The following is a 25,378-nucleotide window of genomic DNA, read 5'->3' on the forward strand; positions in this document are numbered from 1 at the left end:
TGGGAGAAGGGATGGAAAATAAATGAAAGAACAGTAAAATATCTAAAGGAAACAAGCTAACAAAACCTAATACTTATCTCTCATGTTACAGACCAGTGTCCCCTTGCTCCTTGCGTACCCTCACCCTCTTATAATTAATAGATGAGAAGTGTTACCAACTTGGGAGTTATAGTGTAGTCTTGGATTAGAAAGAATTAGCACAGGCCGAAGAAACACCCATTAAATCATAGATAAACTATTAAGTACAGGACTTCAGAAGGGTCTTACTCAAACAAAAGTTATAGAGCTTAATCTTTATTAGTTTAGTGGAGAAATTACCTTTTTTAAATATTTACCTCAACTTACTTCCTACTGTTCTAACAAACCAATCTAACCCAGTTCTCTGAACTATTTAAATTTGCTGAGAAAATTTACATCCTTCCCCATTATGAAAGTCTTAACCCAATCTGAAAGTCAGAGATATTGTGAAGAAAATAGGTAGGTTTCTTATGGACATAAAATAATTTCTAATAAAGAGACAAATGCATTATTAGATGTAAAATTAAAATTTATAAACATCTCTGATTGTCTCCCAAATAATCTATAAATGTAAAGCAGTTAAGGTAATAAATAATTCTGAAGTATAACTGAACAAGTATCAAATAAGACAAATGGATCCTAGAATCAAAAATAGTTTTGTTAATATAATTCAGTAAGGATAATAAATTTCACATCAATAATAGGATGAAAGATGAGAAGTGCAGATAATAGCTGTGTATCAACTTCAGAAAAACTATATGTGAGACACAATTTTAGTTAAGTTTCAATTTAAAAGTGAAAATGAATCTATTAGATTACTAGAAACTTTAATATTTTTATTAACTTGGCATCAGAAAGAACTTTTTAATAGTTTACTAAGCTTTGATGATAGCTAGAAATAGATCTAGCCAGAAATATTCCCCTTATTTTTCTTTCCCATTTCTTATCCATCTTTCAAATTTTATAGTCTACTGAATGATAATGTATATAGAGCAAGACATAAAAAATATTCAAAGTGAAGAGACTCTAAACTATTACAAATCACATTATATGTTGCAAGAAATTCAGACCAATATTTTATTTCCAGCTTTTATCTTTAATTCGAGTAGTTATAGTCAGAGGCTCCAGAATCTCAGAGTTGAAATGGAGCTGAAAATGTTCACAGTATAACCTGTAAAAGGTAGAAACTCAGAAGAGTTTAGTGATTTGCCTCATGTCCCACAACAGTTATTGATGAGCCAAAAATAGGAGTTCCCTTTCTTTGTCTCAGTTCTGTATTCCTTTTATTAGGTTAAGATTAAAGTAATACAACTGCAAACTGCAATCCTGGTTCTAAGTTATCCTTTTCAACTGGCTCCAAGATAATTTTTCAACCCCTCTTTTGTTGGATTTTAAATATATATCCACCTTAAAACCTAATCATTGAGAATAATATATAAAAAATGACAAACTGGGCAATTAACTTCATACAGTCATCAATACTTGGCATGTACTGTGAGAATAATCTTAAGAAAACCAAGTTGTTTAAATTGGAACTTCTCATTTTTAAAGTTGTTTTTTAATTTACTTGTTCAAACTATCAAACATGTTAAAATTTATAAATTAGGAAGACTAAGAAAAACTTATATATATTCTTCTTCATTTCCACATGAAGATGACTGGTATACAAAGATAGTAGAAGCCAAAATCAGGTCTTTCCTAGTGAATAAATTTTCTTACGTTTTATGCTTTTACTTATGTGTCTTCATTCAGAATAATTTGAGCCTTACAAAAACTGATCTGGCACCACTTCACAAAAAAGAGTTCAGGAAGAAAAATTCAGCAGTCAGATTTAAGTAGGCATTTTGCGTATTCAAACAGTGCTCTAAGGAACAGTGAGTCATATGAAATGTAATGTGTAAAGGAAGTTGACACATAAAAGGATAGAACAACAATGATGAGTTCCCAAAGACATGCCGTGGGACAATAATTATAGAGAGTCTATTTTTGGATCCAACAGTATCACTTAGAAGTTTAAAAATCCTAGCTTAAGTATTGAAGAAAGTATTATGTCACCCAGCTTTATATTTAAGATAACAGTATTTGGTAGTCCCTTTTTTCATTAATGCTACTATAGTTTATTCGGATGAGACATGATTGAATTGTTAAATACTTTGGAATCTACACATAAGTTAGGACAGGAAGACTATTTTAGTTTTTTAGGGAAGGAGAGAGCTTTAAAGTGTAATAATAATTGCATATTTAATATCTTATTTGACATGGAACTTAATGACAGATGTAAATAGTATACATTGTTGTTTGCACAGTAATCTTTTTGGAATCACCAATGCCCTGAAGTTTGCAGTTAATGCCCAGGATTGAAATTGAAACTGCTTTACCAGGGTGTTCTAAAAATAGTATCCAGAGCAATTTAAAATTTAGAACAACTTACCCCCATCTTCCTATTCCCTTATTTATAGATGGTACCCTTTTATGTCCCAAGTATGGGAAAGACTTACAAAAGGAATATAACAGTGACTACGTGAATCAGAAAACAAAGAATATTAAAAAGAAATGAACTTAGCTCAAATGAGCAACTTATCTCTATTCCTTTATAACATTAAATATAATTTGTTTTTATTTTGTATGTGTATATGTAGTTATGATAAGATAGGCATTATGTGCATTGTGTATGTGATGTCTGTGACTAAATATTATTAATTACTAATATTACTAAATCTGACAGAATCCTTTCAAATTAATATAACAGTTTTAGTTCTCAGGCACAGAGAACAAGAATATGGGAGCAAAACCCATACCGAAAGGTAAAAAGGAGATGAATTTGTGGATTTGGTGTTCATCAAATTTACCAACTTTTTTTTTTGGATTGCCTTTCAAAATTTTTCTTTATTCAGAAGTTATTGGAAGTTACGTGTCATTCAATGACATATTAGTAACATGCTTATATTATCCTCAACTTTATTGAAAATCCAACATGTCCCTTTCATTGGGTCATCAATTTTTTGGCAATGTATGCAATATCTGAAGTAAGGCCATCCACAGTTTTGACAGGTGGCAGCACAAGAGGTGGCTGTATCATTAATAGGACCCTGAATGACAAGAGAACATCCTGTGAATTTGGTAATTTTATTAGTGGATGGTGGGGTTTTATAGAAATTAACCTAAAGTTATAAATTAGTGTGTTTCTTTATTAAAATCATCAGTATATGCATTTTAAATGTTTAATGAAAAGTTGGGAGGAGATATATCAGGCACAGTTTGGTTGCCACCATGCAAGTAGTAAAAAACAACCTTCTACTTGGCACCTTTTTTCTTAAGAATGGGGGATTAATTAATTTATTTTTTAAAGATTTGTTTTATTTACTTTTGCATACAAGAACTGGGGTGTAGGCCAGAAGTATGGGAGGATGAGAGGATTCACCAGAGACAGAGTGGGGAACAGAACAGGTGGATCTACTGAAATACACTGCTGAGGGGAGCAGCGGGAGAGACAGGAGAGGTTTGTTGCACCTTGTAAGTTACCTCCCTGGCCAGGGATCAAACTCATGCTGCAGTGGCTGCCAACAGCTTCATAGTGCTACAACTTAACCCTTTGCACCAGGAGGGAAACCCCAAGAATGGGGGCTTTAAAGGTGGATAAACATGGGGTCAGATGACCCTGTTTTTCTAAATATTAGTGCTACAAAGAGTTGGATGCTCTGAATTGTTCAGGAAAAATATTATCTTAGAAAAGGATGACTTGGTTAATAATTCTGAGGCAAAAATGTCATGGCTGGTTCTAAGTACAGAGGTTCAATGTGGTCCAAGTGAAGTGAATGAGGGGTAAAAAGTGACATACATCTTGTCAAAGAGGGAAACAGAGGCTATGTTGTATCAGTAATAATATTTAATTTCCTTAAATGTAGGGTATTACTGAAAACTTAGATTGATTATCCATTGCTAAACAAAGTCTTAATGTAACTATGGTTTACATATATCATTTTTTAAATTTTTTTAAAAGATTTTATTTATTTATACAAGAGCTGGAGTACAGGCCAGAGGTGCAATAGGGTGAGAGGATTCAGAGACAGAGTGGGAAGCAGAACAGGCAGACAGACTGAAAGCACTGCTTAGGGGAGCAGCTGGTGAGACAGGAGAGGTCTGCCAGGCCATGTGGGTATCTCCATGGCCAGCTGGGAATTGAACCCGCACTGCAAAGGATGCAGACAGCTTCACAGTGCTGCACTCAACCCGCTGCTCCATCAGGGAGGCCCTACATATATCATTTTATACTCAAACTAATGTTGAAAGCAAGATATAACAAGCATTTAACTGAGCTTTCTTTGCATTTATACACAAGTTACTTGAGCAACTTCAAATTGTCCAATATGAATTTGGAAATTATTGATCTGTACTATCTCATGTAGTGATTTAAGAGACTTTTATTGACCTTACCCTTAAGGATCATTAATTTGATCCTACTTCTAACAATAATCTCTGAGCTACTGCCAATGATTTCTATGAAGTCAATAGGGAATTGATGTGGGAATGCAAAAGCATTAATAAAGTTTATTAAAAACAATCGCTGAAACCACATCTTTTGAGAATTAAAAAAAAATTAAATTAATTTATAAAATTACTTTGTAAATGTTTATACCTTTACATGTTTTACAGATTGGCTAGTGTATGTTACAATTAGGATCATGAATGATCATATTAAAAATATGTATATTTTTATTTTAACAAAAATTCTACAGTTCTTAGAATCTGGATATTCTACAAGCTATTTTGGAAAAAATTAAAACTTGTCAATCTGAGGCTTTACTGGCATACACTGGAATTCAGAAGGTTCAAAGTTGAAGTTTATTTTGAGTATTTCCCAACTTGCTAGAAAATGCCACTAGAAATAGATATGACCATGGAATGTTATTTTTTTTTTTCCTACATGGTTCCAGAAATTTCATTTTTCAGCCTAGTTGAAAATGCTATGAAAAAATCATTTCACTTTTTTGGTTATTTGGAATAAATGGAAAACAAAAATGACAATTTTTTATGACTATCAGAAAATCTGTTCATGAGTTAATTTTCACTGTTAAATATGTTGCACATATTAATAAAACAACGTGAATGTCAGCATGTACATACTACCATTATCCTCTGAAAAATATCAGCATCCAGAATACCAAGAAATAGATTAATAACCAAGAAGAGATTATAACACTTTAATGACAATGATAAAGATACCTAGAGAAAACTCAACAGAAAGCTAGTTTTGTTCAAGTAGCACCATTAATTGAATGATTAGATAATTGAATCAAAATCAACTCCATCCCCAAAACACAGAAACGAAATAATGCTAAAAATAGATAAAACATATTGATACAATATTTGCCTGGTGAAGCACAACAATTAAGCTAAAATTAAAAAAATGTGAAACTAAATATGTTTATTAGAGAAAATTAGAGACTTGAAGAAATATATTAGTTAAATTCAAGGGCAATCAAGTGTTTTCCAAAAATGAGGAAATATGCAAAAGACATAAACTCCAATTCCTTCTATGATATTTTAGGTATGATGTAATTGTTATAAAAGTAGAGACATATCTTTCAAGAGATAATCTCCATAGATGATTTTAAATAGTTACTGGGTTATAAAAAGCATACAATATATCTTTTTATATATTATACATTTTATACATTGTAAATTATATACATTATACATTTATACAAAGTCATAGAACGCACAACACCAAGGGTAGTCACTAGTGGCCACGATGTGGTGGTGTAGGTCCACTAGTTATAACAAATGTAACAGTCTGGCGATTTGGGGAATGTTCATAGCTGTGAGGCTTTGCATGGGAAGAGGGGAGGAATAAAATTGCACCTTCCACTCAATTTTGCTGGGAACCTTAACCTGCTTTAAAATGTAAAGTCTATTTACAAAAACACATTCCATCTAAATGGAATTATTCATTTTCTTCCTTTATCATTTCTTTTTTATATTCAAAAGGGCAGATTTGTTATAAAAAGGGAAAGAAGTAAAGGACTCTTGCACAGACACAAGTGAACAGAAAAAGCTGCCCCTAAAAGCGACAGGTTTGTTAAAAGAGTCCTGCATAGTCACAGGTGGGCAGTCTTGGGAGAGCTGCCTCTGCTGCTTTCTTTGCAAAGGGAGAAGGTTGGTGATGAGGAACACCCAGATAGTCAAAGGTGGGCAGGAGAGGTGCTGCTCTTCCTCTATTTTCAAAGGAGATTTTGATGTATATTTGATGTTTTTTTTTTAAAGGGAAATGGAAAGTTAGGGTTATAATTCTAGGCATTATCATTCTATCTCTTTGTTCATGATGAGAAAAGCTATTCACACATTCCCAGTTTCAAAGCAATAAAACGTATTTTTTCCTTTCCCTCAACCACTTAGCCAAAAATGAGTTAGTCTCTTAAATAATTATGAGTAAAAAGTGGGTTAACCATAATTCTAAAATATCAATTCACTCTTACTCAATTAGAAACAAATGTTTCAGAGGAAGGAAAATTTTAATTCGTTTTACATACAAATTTGTTGTGATTCATAAGCAGGGCAATGCAAATTAAAACCACAATGAGGTACTATGTTACGCCCACCAGACTGGCAAAAATTTAAATGTTTGACAGTAATACAAAGTATTGGAAAAGATGTGGTGCAATGGAAACCTCATATACTTTGGTGGGAGTATAAATTGGTACAAGTGCTTTGAATTACTAGGATCCTGAAATCCCACTCATAAATTTATTCCTTAAAGAAAACCAGACATTTGTGTACCAGGAGATATGCAAAAAAAAAAAAAAAGAAAAAAAGTTCATTCCTTCATTGTGATAGTGCAGTGGTAGAAACAATCCAAATGTTTCTCATCAGGGAAACTGATAAATACATTGTGGTACATTAATACTGTGAAACGCTGCCGCAGTGAAAAGAGAACCACAGCTATGCACATTAACTGTGAAACATCTCCAAAGCATAAGGCTGAATGAAAGAAGCAAGTCTCCAGAGAGTATCAGCAAATGATTTCATTTTTGTAACAGTAGAAAACTGTACAGAAAACTAAATAACATACTGCTTTAAAACCCATGTATCTGGTGGGAATTGTATGGGGACTATAACCAAGATGAAAATGCATACATTGTGCAAAAATGAAAAATGATGTAAAAAATATATTAAAAATATAATTAAATAATTAAAAAAAAACACATGTATCTATGGTAAAGCCATAAAGGAAAGGGAAAGGAAAGGAATGATTAGTACAAGTTTAGGAGGTTTACTTCTAGGATATATGTGTGACTTTTTTTTTTAAAGATTTATTTATTTATACAAGTGCTGGGTACAGTCAGAAGCGCAGGAGGGTGAGAGAATTCACCAGAGCCAGAGCGGGGAGCAGAAGAGGCAGACCCATGAAGCACGGGCACGGCAGGAGAGGTCTGTGCGCCATGTGGGCCCCTCACAGGTGGCTGGGGATCGAACCAGCACTGCAGAGGCTGCAGGCAGCTTCGTAGCCCAGCGCTCAACTGCTGCGCCACCAGGGGAGGCCCGATATATGTGTGACTTTATCAGGGAGGAACATTATGAACAAACTGGGTCCTAGGAGTACAGACATTTATTTATTTAAAAAGCTTATCTGTACAGTATATGATGTATATACCTGAGATTTAAAAATTTTTTTAAAGATTTATTTATGTATACAAGAACTGGGGTACAGACCAGATGTGCGGGAAGGTGATAGGATTCACCAGAGACAGCAGGGAACAGAACAGGCAGACTGACCGAAATACACTGCTGAGGGGAGCAGCGGGTGAGACAGGAGAGGTCCACCGTGTCATGTGGGATTCTTGCTGGCCAGCTGGAATAGAACCCGTGCTGCAGAGGCTGCGGACAGCTTCACAGTGTGGCGCTCAACTGCCTGTACCACCAGGGAGGCCCGAGATTTAAAATTTTAAAAAAATGTTTATATATAAAAGTGTGAAGAGTATGATTCCTTGCTCTGGAATCATGTATTTGATGTGGATTTTTATAAATCCAAATATCAAGAGGCAAAGTATTTGGTATAGGACTGGTTGGGTGGATGGAGATGGCGCTATATCACATTGTACTGATCAACTTGAATGTTCACTTCTTTTTATCAGAATATTGTTAATACTAACCCTTTATTTTCATAGTCAAATTATAGTCATGTTTCCAATTTGGAACACTTAAAATTTTACAATTTGATTAGGTGCGTGCATTCTATTTGATCTCAGGCTACTTTTCTAGTTAGATAGAAAAAATTTTGAAGCACCAGTGATAATATGTGAATCCCGAGGGTGGTATGTGCATGCGTGTGCACAAACATTTAACCCGAGTTGAATCAAAGAGGAAAGGGTTAATAAATTCGTACTCAGGATTTTACCAATTCTCTAAGGCTTTTAAGTTAGCATAATTCAGAGAGGGAAATTGTGCTTCCAAATAAAAAAAAAAAACCCACAATTCAAAGCCAGAATTACAAGAGAATTACAAGAGAAAATGATATATGTGTGTGTCTTGTTATTTATATGCAGTTCCATTTGAATTATATTTAGTATTTCATTATTTAGAATGAGAAACTCTTGGTTTACACCTGTGCCTTGTTCACTTTTTTTTTTTAAAGATTTATTTATTTATGCATACAAGAGCTGTGGTGTGGGCCAGAGGTATGGGGCAGGGGGAGAGGGGGAGGAGGTGTGCGAAGATTCACCAGAGACAGAATGGGGAGCAGAACAGGTGGGTTGACTGAAGTACACTGCTGAGGGGAGCAGAGAGCAAAACAGGAGAGGTCTGCTGCACCATGTGGTTTGGGTCCCCAGCCAAGAATCGAACTCGTGCTGTAGTAGCTTCGGATTGCCCCATAGTGCTGATGCTTAACCCCTTGTGCCACCAGGGAAGTCCCTGTTCACTCTTAAATTATTGCAAATTTTGTTTTAATATTGATGTAACATTGGGTTATAACTCTGTAAATGATTTAGGGCAATAGGTCCACAGCTGCTCAGATGTGTGCCACCCACCACCAAATTACTCATATTCCTTTACCATAGACCACTGGGATTTCTGACATTATAAATTTAAGCTTTATCATGGTATTATGTCTAATTTTCACAATAAACATAATTCAATTAAGAGAAAACTGTTTTCAGGGTACAAAGATCACTTAATCATCCCCTCCCCACCCCCCAACACACACACACACACACACACATACACACACACACACACTGAACTATCCCAAAGGGATTCAGTAAATTTGGAATGAGCTGAGCTGGGGGATTTGCCTTTTACCAGAACAGCTCAGCTGCTGTAAATGTGTTACTATTAATGAAGTCCAATTTCTGGGACACTTTTAAGACTCTATTTTAAACAGACAGACTAAGACTTCCCAGTCACTCAGAATCTGTAAACTCTTCACTTAAAACTAGAGTCATTATCTTAACCATTGGATTCAAGTCTTAAAACAAGATTACCACCCAGGAGGCTGTGTTTGCTTCTCACAACATCTTCATAAACACTTCTCATCTCTTATCAGAAGGAAAAACCCCTGAGCTTAACACTCACCCCCATTTCCCTAAGCAGAAGAGCAGATAAAGTTTTTTTTTAAAGATTTATTTATTTATGCACACAAGAACTGAGGTGTAAGCCAGATGTGCAAGGGGGTATGTGTGTGTGTGTGTGTGTGTGAGAGAGAGAGAAAGAGAGAGAGAGAGAGAGAGAGAGAGAGAGAGAGAGAGAGAGAGAGAGAGAGAGAGAGAGGATTTGCCAGAGAGAGTGGGGAGCAGAACAGACAGATCTACTGAAATACACTGCTGAGAGGAGCAGTGGGTGAGACAGGAGAGGTCTGCTGTGCCATGTGGGTAGCTCCCTGGCTGGCTGGGGATCTAACTCAAGCTGCAGTGGCTGGCAATAGCTTGACAGAGCTGTCTTTAACTCTTATGCCACCTCAAAGGCCCAAGAGCAGATAAAGTTTTCTATGGAAATGTTAGATCAGACAGCTGGAAGGCATTTGCATAGCAACATTTTTTACATGATCATGATTCCTAAGTATCTCTACATCTTAATTGTTGTGGTTCAGTACTGGATTTTTATTTCTAGCATTTTTGGCAAATAAAATATGTCTTATTGAACCAACTTACCTTTTTTTAAATAAGTACTCCTCTTTATTCTCTTTTCATTTATTTATTCTCCTTTTATTTTCCTGTTTTTTCATTATCTTTTTTTACTTTCAAGTCCCAGCCCTCACCTAGGTTTCACATCAGTTTTTCAATCAGTAAGGAAACTTACTAAATTGATTACATTCTAACAGTTACATATCTGTTCTCTAGATAAGAATTTTTCTGAATATTTTCTGTTCTCTGTTTTCCTGATTGGCCCTTTACTCTCTAATCTCGTTTTGTTTTTTGTTTTTTTTTTTTCCCTAATTTCCTCAGCCTCTGGGCTAAGCTTCAAACCCTTCACCTTTCCATTTACCAAAAATACTGTAACAGACATTTATCAAAACTCAGAGATCTGGATTTGCTCCCATCTTTATGGCATATACAATTTTCAAGTTATATGTTTAAAAACATATTCTCTAAAAATGTGATATATGTTAACATGCGGAACACATCTATCTCTTTAGAAAATAACTTAGATGAAGGCCTAGTTGGAAAAAAGAATTAAAATAGAATTAATCAGAGAAATGTTAATAGCATTTGTTAATAGGCAACACTATAAGTCCCAAAATTGAGTTAAGGATGAATTTTTTTACTATCTAGTTATGTCTCTGGGATTATTATCAATCTCCTGGTATAGAGATACTTAACATTGTCCAGGTAATTTTGGATATAAAATAGCTAAAGAATTACCTAAACAGAAATTTTAGTCTGTTCCCTTAAATGCAGTCTAAGATGAAGAGCCAATGGTAATGATTCATAAAAGTATTTAAATTGACAGCATTTTTTACACTTAATTTAGTATAAGACAATTATTCAGACTTTAAAAGAGCCTTGTTTATCCTCCAAGTAGCACTCTATTAGCAAGGCTCTCAAAAATATGTGGTACCTCCAGTGAATCTAGATGAGAGTGAACAAATATTCTGGTATTTTCTTTTTCTGAAGAGACTACTGGAAGTATCCATTTATCACTGTAGGGACTGCTACTAGCTTGGAAAGTGTGAGGTGTCTCTGCTCTGCTGACTGGGAGAAATTTGTTAATTTTGCACTCCAATTTTCAGTGCAGAGCACTGGAGTAGAAAATTCTATGGAGGCTTGAATTTATGTAAAGTTTATTTTAAGTTCCTTTTGTACCGTTCCGTCAAGTTCATCTATATTAGAAATGATCTCTCTCTCTCTTTTTTTTAGATATTATTGATTTCAGCTTTATTTTATTATTATTATTGTCTATTTTAAGCAACTTGTGATAAAGATGATGTGTATTAAAATTTTGGGTTGTCATGTTATATATAAACATATTAGAAATAAATTGAATAAAAATTATTTTTAAAGCATAATACAGGTTTATTTAAGGCATTGTTGTAATTTATGTTTGTAATAGTAAATATATTATAAATATACTGTTTGATAATGACCTGTCAAATGAAGTTAGAAAGTTTGTTAAAGGACAGGAAAGAATGGTGTTAAGAAGAGTATATTTTAAGTTTTACTTTTATGTTTTGAGCAATACATCATTTAGATAGAGTTGTTTGAGCAAACTATGGTTTAAAATATAGTCAGTGTGTTATTAGACAATAATTGCACATAACATTATTACTTTGACATACTTTGTATATATATTTTCTCTAAATAGTATAACCATATTTTGAGAAAGTCTTTTTCCCAAAAGAAAATTATTACTGCTGACAAAGGAGTCAGATAAAGAAAATTTAACAATGGATACCTGCCTTTGCATCTTAGCAGAACGGATTAAATCCTGCACTACTTTTCTCTAGCATCAGCATATCTTTAGGTCAAGACAACTTAGAACTAGAATTCTCCCTGTCAAGAATAATTATATTTTTAATGTCAATCATTCATTGTTCCTCCATAAGTTAAATTCAAACTTGTGCTTTGCTTATTGAAACAGCTCTAAGAGTAAAATCTGTCAGACCGCTTTTGGGATTTGAACTCATTTGATTAATAAACTACCACTATTTCCATTTAACAGTTTCAAGTTGAGAAAAATTATAATACATTGATGAAACACCATGATAACACAATGATGAAAAACCATAATAGAAACAATAAAACAAGATTAAAACAATAAAATCAACACTAAAAAGCTTGATAAATGATAGATTAACAAATATGTAACTCATCACTTAACAAACAGATGTATCTTTTTCTGACAAACAGAATTTTCATTCTATGTATTTTTAAAAGGATTGATTTATCTTTCAATTTCACTGTGAAGCTTTTGTTTTTTCTTTCTATATACTTTTAAGTGGTATTGTCTGGGAAGGCAGTAAGTAATGGAGTAAGACTTTTGTTGGGAGGCAAGAGTTGGCATGTGTGCCAGTTTCAACAAGCAATTCTGCCAATTTTAGCCATTGTTTGGCCATTTGGGGAAATGCTTCAACATTTTGTGTTAAAACACTGCTCAAGCTTCTCATTTACCCAAGTGGGAAAGGTCAGTCCTTGGAATTCAGTGAAACCTGAACACTAAATACATCACAGAAAGCATCTTTATTAATTTATTTTCCTTAAAAACAATGAAGGGATAAATATTAGGTTGACCTAAAGATAATAAAATGGTAATTAGTTTGTGAATATTTTCTCCTTGGCAATACACAGTGATTCTTACACCTTCAGCTACAATTCAAACAATTTCAGCTACAGCATCTATTGTATACTGCATACAAAATCACATAAAGTCAGTCTCCTGTTTTCTGTGAAATGGAGACAGTGATCAAGAAACATATTCATGTACTGAATCATATAGCAAGCAAATTTTAAGCACCTATCATTTGTAGGCGTTATCTGGGCTTAAGATATATTAGTGAAAATAAAAATAGTAAATGCTTGCATTTGTAGAACTTATATGTTAGTGGTAGGGACATTTAATAAACAACAGAAACATGTAAATTATAGTAGATGTTTTGTTGCAAAGTAATTAGTGTTGCAAGAAAAAGCAAGGGAAATTAGAAGATATGAAGGCAAAACAATGTGAGGGTGAAGATGTAGGTTGATTTTAAACAGTGATTAAGGTAAATCTCATAGAAAAGTTTAAATCTAAGGAAAGACTACAGGGAGGTGAAGGATTTAGGCATATAGATAACTGTGAGAACATTCTATGTATATCAAAAGAAAACCACTGATAATTTGTAATCCTCTTTTAGTGTGCTTATCTTCCTTTAAATTGATGCCAATTGATAGCAAAAGTACTAGCAAGAAGCAAACTTGTCCGGAGGTAAAAATTTAACAAAAAGAAAACAGTAAAATTTGAATGCAGGAACTATTATGCCCACAAATAAGCTGTGGTAGCATTTTTTCTTAATATTCAGGTACTGTAATGATACATAAATGATGGAGAGAAAAGACATGATTCAAGTAAGTGTTCCTTCATTAATGCCTATTGTAATCTTATATCAATACAGTAATATGATCTACGATGATTTCTGCTGCTTATTACAAATTCAATTTCATTCCAAAGTGTCATTCAAATTGGAATTGATATACTGTGATAATTCTCCTGACAGAAAAACTTACTTATGGTATTTACAGACTGTTTACCTTCTCTGATTATAAAAATATGCAACTGTGTCTGGAACAAAAATATGGACCAGGCTGTAGCAAAAAATACTCTAAACTATTTTGAGTAAAAACAACAGTGTAATCTAAGTATAAAAATGTAAAAATCTTTTTTTCTAAAGCACTTGCTATTTCAAGACCTATATCACATTTAGACTTAATCCAACCCCTCTGAGGACACAGAGCACTGAGTCTCCCACTTCCAAGTTAGGAGCCTGTTAGCTAGATTTATTTAGTTTACACAGGCCTCTAGCTTCAGAAACAACTTGCAAGCTTAAGAGTTTTGAACATGTAATATTTTTGGTACTAGAATTTAGATAACTGAGAACTTGTGACCTTGAACAAGCAGTCTTTTATGGTACTGGAGTTGTGAAAGTTGAGAACTTAATGAACAGACATAGTTTTTAGGGTTACTCTGAAAAATTTTACACAGTAAGTGAATATTTTTTTGCTCTTCCTTACAATTCCTCTTCTGGAAATTATAGGGAATATGCATATCCTACTCTAATCTTTTTTTTTAAAGATTTATTGATTTATGCGTACAAGAACTGGGGTACAGGCCAGAGGTGCGGGGGGCGGGGTGAGAGGATTCACCAGAGTGGGGAACAGAACAGGCATATCTACCAAAATACACTGCTGAGGGGAGCAACGGGTGAGTCAGGAGAGGTCTGCTGTGCCATGTAGGTAGCTCCCTGGCCGGAGATTGAACTTGTGCTGCAGTGGCTGTGGATAGCTTCATAGGTTGCGTCTTAACCCCTTGTGCCACCTGGAAGGCCCCCTCCTAGCGCTAATCTTATTTGAAAAAAAATGAAGTTGGAAAAAATAGTTTTCTCTCTGTTTATCACAACTAAACCTACAGTCATCATCTAATCCTACAATGCACACACAAGAAATTACTTTTCACAGACATCACTTGTTCTCTTTATTTTTCATTAAAAGTTTTTTTTTAAATTTATTTTTATTTATGCATGGAAGAACTGGGGTGTAGGCCAGAGGTGTGGGAGGTGAGAGGATTCACCACAAACAGAGTGGGGAACAGAACAGGTGGATTGAATGAAATACACTGCTGAGGGGAGTAGCAGGCAACACAGGAAGGGTCTTCTGCACCATGTGGGTTGCTCCCTGCCCTGAGGATCGAACTCGTGTTGCAGTGGCTGCTGATAGCTTCATAGTGCTGCATCTTAACCCCTTGTACCACCAGGGCGGTCCCCCAAAAATTTTAAGACCCTCTACCAAACCACTCATGCCCATACCTCAGCTGCCTCCCTTGCACATCCCTTCCACTCCTTTCCCTATTCCCTCTGGTAACCATTTGTTCCTTTTGCCAAGTTCAAATTTTTATTCCTTCTCTTATTTGTGTGTAAATTTTTTTAAAGATTTATTTATTTATGCATACAAGAACTGGGGAATAGGCCAGAGTTGCTGGGGAGGTGAGAGGATTCACCAGAGACAGAGTGGGGAGCAGAGCAGGCAGATGTACTGAAATACACTGCTGAGGGGAGCAACAGGCCAGACAGGAGAGGTCTAGCCTGTGGGTCACCTCCCTGGCCGGGATCAAACTCATGCTGCAGTGACTGTGGATAGCTTCATAGTGCTCCCTCTTAATCCCCTGCACCACCAGGGAGGCCCTCCTTTGTCCATTTTTGATTGGGTCATTTGTTTCTTTGTTGTTGGATTGTATAAGTACTTTGGAAATTTTGGAGATTAACTCTTTGTCAGGTAAATAGTATGCAAATAATTTTTCCCATTATATAGGTTGCCTTTTTGTTTTGTGATGATTTATTTTGAGGTATAAATCTTTTAAGTTTGGTATAGTCCCATTTGTTTATTTTTACTTTTGTTTCCCTTGTTATTAGGGTTATATTCCCAAGTACATCTTTGTGGCAGATGTCCTGTGGTGTGTCCTCTATCTTTTCTTTCAATTACTTTATGGTTTTGTTTATCATGTACAAATATTTAATATACTTTGAATTAATTTACGTGTATGGAGTAAAATATGGGTCTTTTTTTATTTTTACTTTTTTTTTGAATGTGACTATCCATATTTCCCAACACCATTTATTTAAAAGACTATCTTTCTCCATTGTATGGCAAAAATATTTCTCAAAAACTAATTTTCCATATTTATATGGCTTTATCTCTGGACTTTCAATTCTGTTCCACTGAATTGAGTTTGTTTTTGTTGTAGTGCCATACTGTTTTGATTATTGTTGCTGTGTAATATTATTTGAAATCAGGAAGTGTGATGCCTCCATTTTTCTTCTTTTCTCACATGATTGATTTTGCTATTCAGGCCTTTTGTGGTTTATGTAAATTTGGTAATTGTTCTATTTCCTTAAAAAAAAGTCATTGGTATTTTAATAGGTATTACATGAAATTGCTTTGGGTAAAATAGCCATATTTGTGATGTTAGTCCTTCTTACCCATGAATATGTGATAACTTTCCATTTCCTTGTGTCCTCCTTTATTTCCTTCAACAGAGTTTTATAGTTTTCACTGTGTAGGTTCTCCACCTCCTTTGTTAAACTTACTCTCAGGTGTTTCATTCTTTTTGGCATGATTGTAAATGGAATTACATTCCTTGTATTCCTTTCTTCTGATACATTGTTTGCCTGTAGAATGCCACTGATTTTTGTGTTGGGTTTACATCTTGCCACTTTACTGTATTTATTACTTCTAGAAGTTTTCTTGCAGAATCCTTCTGATTCTCTAATTATTAGCATGTCATCTGTGAATAGTGACAGTTTCATTTCTTTTTCAACTTCAATTGCTTTTATATCTTTTTCTTGCCTGATTGCTTCAGCCAGGACTTCCAAAATTATGTTGAATAACAATGATGATAGTGAACATCCCCATCTCATTGCTTATCTTAGTGGAAATGTTCTCAGCTTTTCACCATTGAATATCACATTGGCTGTGGGTTTGTCATATATGAATTTTATAATATTTAGATAGATTCCATTTATTCCCATTTTGCAGAGTTTTTATCAAAAATGGATATTGGATCATATGAAATGCACTTTGAGCATCTACTGATATGATCATGTGACTTTTGCCTTCCTTTTCGTTGATCCGATGGATGACATTGATTGATTTACCTATGTTGAACAAGGCTTGCATCTCTGGGATGAAGCACTTGATCATGGTAGACAATTTTCTTTATATGTTACTGTATTTGGTTTGTTAAGATTTTGTTCAGGATTTTTCATCTACATTGACCAGAGATATCAGTTTATAATTTCCTTTTTTTGTTGGTTGGTTTTATTTAAATATAACTTTGAGAGGTCAAAATTATATTGATATTAAACTTCATTGGTTGAATAAATGTTTAAAGAATGTTGAGTTATCTATAAACTCAAATGTAAACACTTTGTTAATCATGTTATATTTGTTTTGAAAGAAGTAGGCTGAAAACTGGCTCATGAATATGAGCATACATTAATTTTATGATTAAAAAGACTTAGTAAGTCTTTTCTAATAGTTTTGAACTGGTAACATGGCACTCAGCACAGGAAATCCTTTCAGAATAAGTATAATCAAGCATGTTAATTATTGTGATGAATTCAGTTAATCAATATATATTTTTATAGATTTATTTATTTATGCATACAAGAGCTAAGGTGTAGGATAGAGTTGTGGGGGTGAGAGGATTCACCAGAGACAGAGTGGGGAGCAGAATAGGCAGATGTACTGAAATGCACTGTTAAGGGGAGCAGCAGGTGAGACAGGGGAGGTTTGCTGTGCCATGTGGGTCAGCTCCCTAGCCAGGAATAGAATTGGTGCTGCAGACTTAACCCCTGCACCACCAGGGAGGCACCAGTTAATCAAAATATTAAATAAAATTTGCTAAAATAATTTTATACATTTTACTCCTGTCAGTTTGTTCTATATCTTAATACTTGTTCATATCTCATTTGAAGTCCTAACCAAGTGAATGAAACCAAATATCCTTGAAAGCTTTATTCCTAAGAATATCACTTTCTTTAACCACATTCTTTTTGTTTTTAAAATGAACAGTTTCTGATCGACAACCATGACATTGGCAGTGGACTTAGATACAAGGAAATCTTTCTGTTAAAGTGTGAGAGGTCAAAGTTATATTAGAATCAGTTGAAAAGAAGGTAGATCAGAATATCTTAACCAAAGTATATACAATTGTGAGCAGAGTAGAATCTAATAGATTTAGAAAACAGCCTATAATAGAAAAAGCATTCAGCTTACTCTTGTGAGAAAATAAAAAAAAATGGAGTGGTGGCAGTAATGCAGATTAAGAGTTCACCCTTTGGGGGGTATCCCTGGTGGCGCAAGGGGTTAAGTCTGAGCACTATGAAGCTATCCACAGCCACTGTAGCACGAGTTCAATCCCCAGCCAGGGAGCTCACCCACATGGCACAGCAGACCTCTCCTGTCTTGCCCACTGCTCTCCTCAGCAGTGTATTTTAGTGCATCTTCCTGTTCTGCTCCCCACTCTGTCTCTGGTGAATCCTCTCACCCGACCCCTCTGCCCTGCACCCCAGCTCTTGTATGCAAAAATAAATAAAAAAATCTTAAAAAAAAAAAAGAGAAAGAGTTCACCCATTGACTAGCACTCTCTCACACTACATTGAGGAGGAACTGATGTTCAGTGCCAGGGTCATGCTCTATCTTGCTTGTCTTCAACATCTCTCATAGGACCTGACACATTCTGAGTGCTTGCTGAGATGAAGATTATATTGTTTAACTTAGTACCTCTCATCTCTCATAGCAATAATGGCATAATGATAGGTGTTAAAATACAGCTGTTCTCTGTTAGGATTATTTTCTGGTTTGAACAGAAGTTTCCCCGAATAAAATATACTGAAATGAGTACAGATTTTAATTTCAGTAAGAGGAAAAGCTAATCTGGTAAATCTTATCTGGGTTAGTAGAGGAAATCATGTTATCCTGACCACTTACAGCCAGAAAGTAGCTTCTGGGTATATGGCTAAGAGGAAGGTGCAGATTAGACAGGTGTAGTGAGGGAATTCAGAAGATGGAGAGGCATCTAGAAAGTTGGTAAGAAAATTACCAATTGTAAATTCCACTTGCTATTTTTTTTTTCCTTAGGTCCCTGAGGTTCATCAATTTCTGGTTGATGAAAGAAATGTTATAGCCATTTTTTTTTCTTTTTGATGGTTGTTGTTGCTTGTTTTATTAAGGTAACAATGGTTTAAAACATTGTGTTTTAGAGTTATAGGATTCCCCCATCTTCAGGTATTGTTGCCACACCACGTCCACCACTGAAACACCCATAGTCCACCCTTGTCCACTGCGCTCCCTCCCCGCTTTGTTCTTAATAGTTTGGCTTTCTCTGACCTATTGCATTGTTTCTCATAGTCCACATATTAGTGATACCATCAGGTATTTTGTCTTCTCCTTTTGACTTATTTTGATTAACGTAATCCCCACCAGTTTCATCCCTGTTCTCAAGGATGCCAAAAGTTTATCTTTTTAAACAGTGGAGTAATATTCCATTGTCGAGTTTCTTGAGAGACATCTAAGTTTATCTCCAAAGTACTATATTCCACAAAACCCATATAAGCAATGTAAATGAATCAACTTTTATTATTTTGTGTTAGAAAAAGTTGAGTTTAAGTCTGATGGATCTTTAGCCTTATTGAACTTTACACAAAATCAGCAATAAGAGGTCTAATAATAGTATATATAACAGCACAACAATATAAGATTAGTCACAGTCAAAATCAGAGCTTTATCAATGATGATTGATTTTAGATACACCATGTATTTCTTTTCTTTCAGCAGAATGGCAATTTTATACTTTAGCCTAAGGTTCTGGGAAAAGCATCTGTTGTGTGATAGGAATGACTAGACACTAGCCACCAACTGGAAGGGGCATGTGGTAATAGCATGATCTCTGGGGAGCCTGATGGCAGGATGTACGTCCTGATTCTGTCAATTGGTAGCTATGTGACCTTGTAGAAATTACTAGGAGCTCTGTGCCTAAATTTTGGAGTTTCTTATCAGCAAGCAAAAATAATCATATTGCCTAGAAAACAATTTTATTCTTTGGAGAAGATGAAATGAGTCTGCAGATGAGTAATTAATAATATGCATGGCACATAGCAAACCCCCAAGAAAATCTGCTAAATGATCTCAGTAGCAGCAAGCCAGCCTTTAAAGGGTGGTTCTATTGTATTCATGCAAAATGGAAAGATTCTCTCAAGGCTGACTTGGAGAGGAAAGGTTATATTAGGAGATATAGACTTGCTATAATAGGCATTTTTTGAAACTTATTTGTTCCTCAGGGATATTAAGATATGTATGTTTCCAAAAATGTATACTTCATTTAATAATATCAAGGAATAGGGTTGTAAAACTGAAGAAATACATGTGTGTGTGTGTGTATGTGTGCGCGTGCATTTACCCAAATAAACCTGACAAGCTCTAAGATATTTTGGTTAACTGGGAATTGATGAAATTGGGTTCAATGTATTCATTGATGTATTCATTTAATGTTGTATTTGATGTATTCAATTGTTGTATTTGATGTATTCAATGTATTCATTTAATGTTCATTGAACATTAAAATGTTCAATGTCCTTGCTACATATGACATGGATGCTGTCTAAAGTGTATTTCATTTCAATAATTTCTTCAAAGAATGATTGCACCTAAATTTCTAAAACACAGATGCATACTTTACATTTTTGTCTTAGATAATAAAGCATGTTGGCAATTTTTTAAAGTTGCAAAACCTAAATATTTCATTGAAGGTAAATTTTTAAAGAAGATGCATAGATTGATCAATAAAACATATAAATGAGTTGCTGTAATACTAATTGCTCTTCAAACAAGTAAAAATAAATCCCCCCATTTTACTTCACATTTGAAAATATCTATAGAATAAAAAAATCATGGTTTTATGGTCTGACCTTTCCATGATTTTAATCTTCCTTATTTTCTATTATAAAGTTATTTGTTCTTCCCTAGTATATACTGAAGTTCTGATTTTCTCATTAAATTATCATTAGAAGAGAGCCAAATTGAGGATTGGTACCAAATACCTGCAAAATGATTATCTTAGGTTAGCTAATGGACACACATTTAAATGATACTCTTTTGTAAAATTTAGGTATTTAGTACTTGGATATAAGACACATGTATCTTAATTCTGATCAATGAAGCCAAACCTGAGTGCTCATGAATATGCTAATACCCTCCATTCAACTAAGTTGTAAATAGAGGGGCAATCTTATAATCCATCTAACTTTTGATATAATTTCCCTATAGCACTGCTATTTGAGACACCAAACGACATGTACAGGGAGCACAATGTTTTTATGAGATATGCAGCTGAGCTCAGCCTAACCTAAACCTACAGGTTTATACAAAAGTTTGTTATATTATCATTATTAATTAAAAAGTATATTCCATTTTAAGGGGACCAAGATTTCCCTGAAAAATTGGGTTCCATCCAACAACATCAGTAAAGCACAGAGCAATAGTCTTAATCCCACAGTGATTAATTATTTAGTTAATGACATACTTAGATTTAAGTTGGGTTTAATTGAGATTTTGGTCCTTTTAATTAATAATAAGGTAGAAAGTATACAATTAAATTAAAACTGTGTAGGAGTAAAAAGATAACCTTTGTTTTACATTGAAAAATATATTATCATATTGACTTTTGCAAGCAATTATGTATTTGTGTGTTAGTTCTGCCTAATACTGTCTTTTTTGAAATCCAGACTGATTTAAAGGAAAAAAGGGAGAAACATGTTCTAGGAAAATATTGACAAGTTATCATATGATAATAATACTAGTAACTTAATATATTAACACAGAAACTCACTCAGTTCTCAGCCAGTGATTCTAGTCTATTTTTTAATAGGAAGAATTAAGACCATTTTTGTTTCTTTCAGAAAATTTAATATACACCCTTTTCATAAAAGACTTACTAAATTAAAAAAAAAAAACAATGAATTTGATTTTAAGATAATGCAATGGTAAAGTATAGAAATTATTTTATCTAATCTGATTAGATTACTATTATAATCCTAAAGAGATATAAAAAAATAATAAACTGGATTCATTGAGGACTTTTTTCTTTAAATTGGAATTGCAATAGCAATTGGAATTGCAAAAGTAGGAATTGCAATCACCGCTTTTGTATTTCTGGTTAATTTTTATTTTCCACTTCAGATATTAGATGAGAGGATTTCTTCAAATAATAGTGCAACATGATTGGATGTACTTTGGTAGAAAAAGAAAGCTTTAAGAAATTATAACATTGATAATTCATGCATGGACTTCAAAACCAGACAGAAATGCTTTAAAAGCTGTTTACTACTGATTTTGCATCTTAAGTGGTAGTCTGATTGAGTCAGATCAGGGTGCTACAAACTTTCTCTGAGTGTCTTTCATTACCACCATTGCAATGATACAACATACGCTAATTAAAACTCTGTGTCTTAAACAAAGATAAAAAATATGTTAAAGATGTCAAATAACGTTCTTTGAATATATTTGGTTTATGAAATGTCACCTTAATCATTATATCTCTAAAAAAATGGAATTACATGTTTAAGCTACATTCAAGGTCACCTATAAAATTTGAAATATCTCTAGTGGCTACATATTTTGATGTTTTGAAGATTATTTTGCTTTAAAGTCTTGAAGATAAATCTTAAAAGTATTCACTATCATATTTTAACCTTATACATATAAAATTGAAAACAAAAAATTGTTATAATGGTTCTAAACATGATTTAAGTTAGAAATATATAATAGCATTAACTGAAATCTGATAACTTTATATGTTATCAAAGAATGTTTCCATATGAGCATAAAGCTTATCAATCTTTTTTGGTCTTAATATTAGCTTGACTGTTTCATTGAAACAAATTTCTATAATGCAGTAAATAATGGTAAAATATACACAGGTGAAAAATGTTAACGCATTCATAAATATGCTAAAATACTGATTCCATTTAAACCTCATTACATCCTAGTCATCAACATTTAGTAAGTGCATTTATTTTAGTTACTCATTTAATATAAATTTTAAAATCACAGAGCGAGGTCCAATATTTTTTATTTCTTTCTCTGTTTTCCCAAAGTGAATGAATAATTTTGTAAATTCTAAAAATTTACATATTCTACTAATAAAACAAAATCTTAGCATGTGTTAAGAGACATATGAAAAAATACAGCTTTAACCAAAATCATGCTTCTCAAAGATAATTACATATTTCAGATAAAATGTATTATTCGTAGCAATTTCTCAATTTACATACTTAGAACTGATTGACCTAAGACAGTGCATTGCTTTTTAAGATGCTACAGGGAAATAGCATCCAGGAAAATAAACTAATTCTTATGATTAAAAGCATGCATTGATATTCCCACATTCACTTATATCATTGAAGAATGCGAATTTCAGGATATAATAATATAAATTCTTATTTCAAGTTTTCAATTATTTTCTCAGTATTTGCCTAAAAGACCCTCAATACCTATTGCCTAGTGTTTTTCAATAGAAGTTTTTAAAAGTAAAGATACAAACCATACTATAAAGTAGTTGTAAAATCTTAATTAAGTTATGCAAGAAATTTATGTAGTTTTGACTAGCAATTAAATAAAAGTTAGAAAGGATATATTAATGTAATACATTATTTTAATAAAATAGCCTAATTGGATATTAAGGATATTTTTTTATTAACCCATGACATTGGGTTAGATATTTAATGTTTTCTTTTCATTTTCTCCCCTAATTATCTAATGGTTATTTACAAATTCACTTTCTAAAAACATTTTTTCCATTTCTACATGTGTTTGGGAAAGACTGAAAGAAGATAAGGAATCAACCATATTATTTTTTAAGAATCACAATAACAAACTTAATTGAAATTTCCATTAGGTGGAGAAATTTGTGGGAAATTTCAAAGAAGTTATTGAGAATGAGTTTGTAGTTCTCCTAATGTGTCAGATTATATGAGCTAAGTGCCAGATTTCTCCATTGACGGACATTTTTCAGAGTATAATTTCAGTTAGGTAAGAAAGTATACGAAATATAAATTGTGTCTATCAACATAATGTGAACAGAAATTTGACATCTAATTTTTCTTACCAACAAAAGTGTGATGCCTCCATACCAACAATTTGTTAACTAGCCATTAGTTTCTTTAGTTTTCCAGTCTAATCTGTACCATTGAAAGAAGAATCAACAGATGTTTCTTCTCAACATTTTAGTAAGTTTTTTCCTGGATTTTCTTTATAAATACACACTTTAATTTCTCTAGTTAATAATCTGATAATCTCATTTGGGAGACCTCTATTATTTTCTTCATCCACAGATATCTCAGTATCATACCTCCTCCCCCCAAACTTGCAGAAGATAACAAATGGAAATAACACATTCTTTTAAAGAGTTTTGAAATTAGAATTAATAGAGAAATCTCAACATTCTCTCAATCTTTGCCTTTTTTTTTTGTAGTCCACTCCATGAGCGGATACAGAGGAAATAGTTCAGGATTAAAGAGAGACTTAAACACATCTGATAACAACAAACAATAAAAACCCCCATTATTCTAATAGAAAATATTTGTACATAGAAGTGAAATATATAGAGGTGCAAAGCAAATAGAAGACAAATACAGTATATACAAAGTGACTTTTCTTTTAATTCTCCATTTTGTTCAACTACTGAGTGAGTGAGACTCTGAGACCCCATAAGTAATTAGCCGTTCATCCCTACCTTAGAACTCTGATTATATGGGAAGTTTAAAGACCCTTCCTGGGGGAAAATGTTTTCCAGCTGTCAAAATTCAAACTTAGCTAATAGCAGGGCTAATTTTAAAAGATAAATTGTTCATACATGTTTATTCAAAAGTGTGCTTTCTAATTCATTTAGATTTTTTTTACTTGTTAAATATTTTCTAGAATATCACTGACATAATATCTGGTAGCAGTAGGTTTTATATACATTTTAGATTAATATACTGTAGTTTCTCTGGCATGTGAAATAAATGAGAATATGTTTCAACGTTATTTCAGTGTCACAACCCAAATTCTATTAGAGAAACATCAAACTACTTAAGAATGCTACTTAGAAAAAATACATGTATTTGAATAATGCACTTACCCAGCACAGTTCCTGAGGAAATTCTTGGTGAAATATTCTTAGGATGGAATTTGATTTTCTGCAATCCGAAGAAAAGATTTACTCCCAGGCAAGATGGGTAAGAGTGAAATCCTTGCTATGTGATCCTGCAGGCAGAGTGAGGTCCAGTTAGCAGAGCTTGATGATCCTAAGGCAGGAGGTGACACTCTGCTGGAGGGAGAGGGTTGTTCTGAATAGATTGGAAGTGTTGTCACATTGTATGTGCTCAGCAGCAGAAGGGAAACATCAGAGCTTCCTGTTACATCACTCTGACCCCGCCTGCCGTTAGTGTTAGGTTACTTTCTTTCTCAAATAGCATACCCCAGGAAAGCAACACTCTTTTCTTATTCTGGGACAAGAGCAAGAAGCAGCCTGAACAGACAGAGATCATATGCTGTATGAATACATTGTTTAGCAGCAAAAGCTGGCTGGATTTCACCTTGACTGAGTTCTGTTAGAACTTGCCAAACTGAGCTGACTGTGA

At 33.7% G+C, this 25,378-nt stretch overlaps 1 protein-coding gene across 1 annotated transcript in view; it reads right to left on the reverse strand.

The window, feature by feature from the left end:
- CALCRL (calcitonin receptor like receptor) overlaps nucleotides 1–25,168 on the reverse strand; it is an 83,996-nt gene extending 58,828 nt beyond the window's left edge. Inside the window, exon 1 of the mRNA XM_037523681.2 lies at nucleotides 24,877–25,168. The gene's annotated coding sequence lies outside the window, so the exon portion shown is untranslated. The remainder of the gene's footprint in view (nucleotides 1–24,876) is intronic.
- Between the last annotated feature and the right edge of the window lie 210 nt (nucleotides 25,169–25,378).

This window comes from Talpa occidentalis, unplaced genomic scaffold (genome assembly GCF_014898055.3).
Source record: "Talpa occidentalis isolate TD23 unplaced genomic scaffold, MPIMG_talOcc4v2.1 talOcc4.3, whole genome shotgun sequence".
Classification (NCBI taxonomy): Eukaryota; Metazoa; Chordata; class Mammalia; order Eulipotyphla; family Talpidae; genus Talpa; species Talpa occidentalis.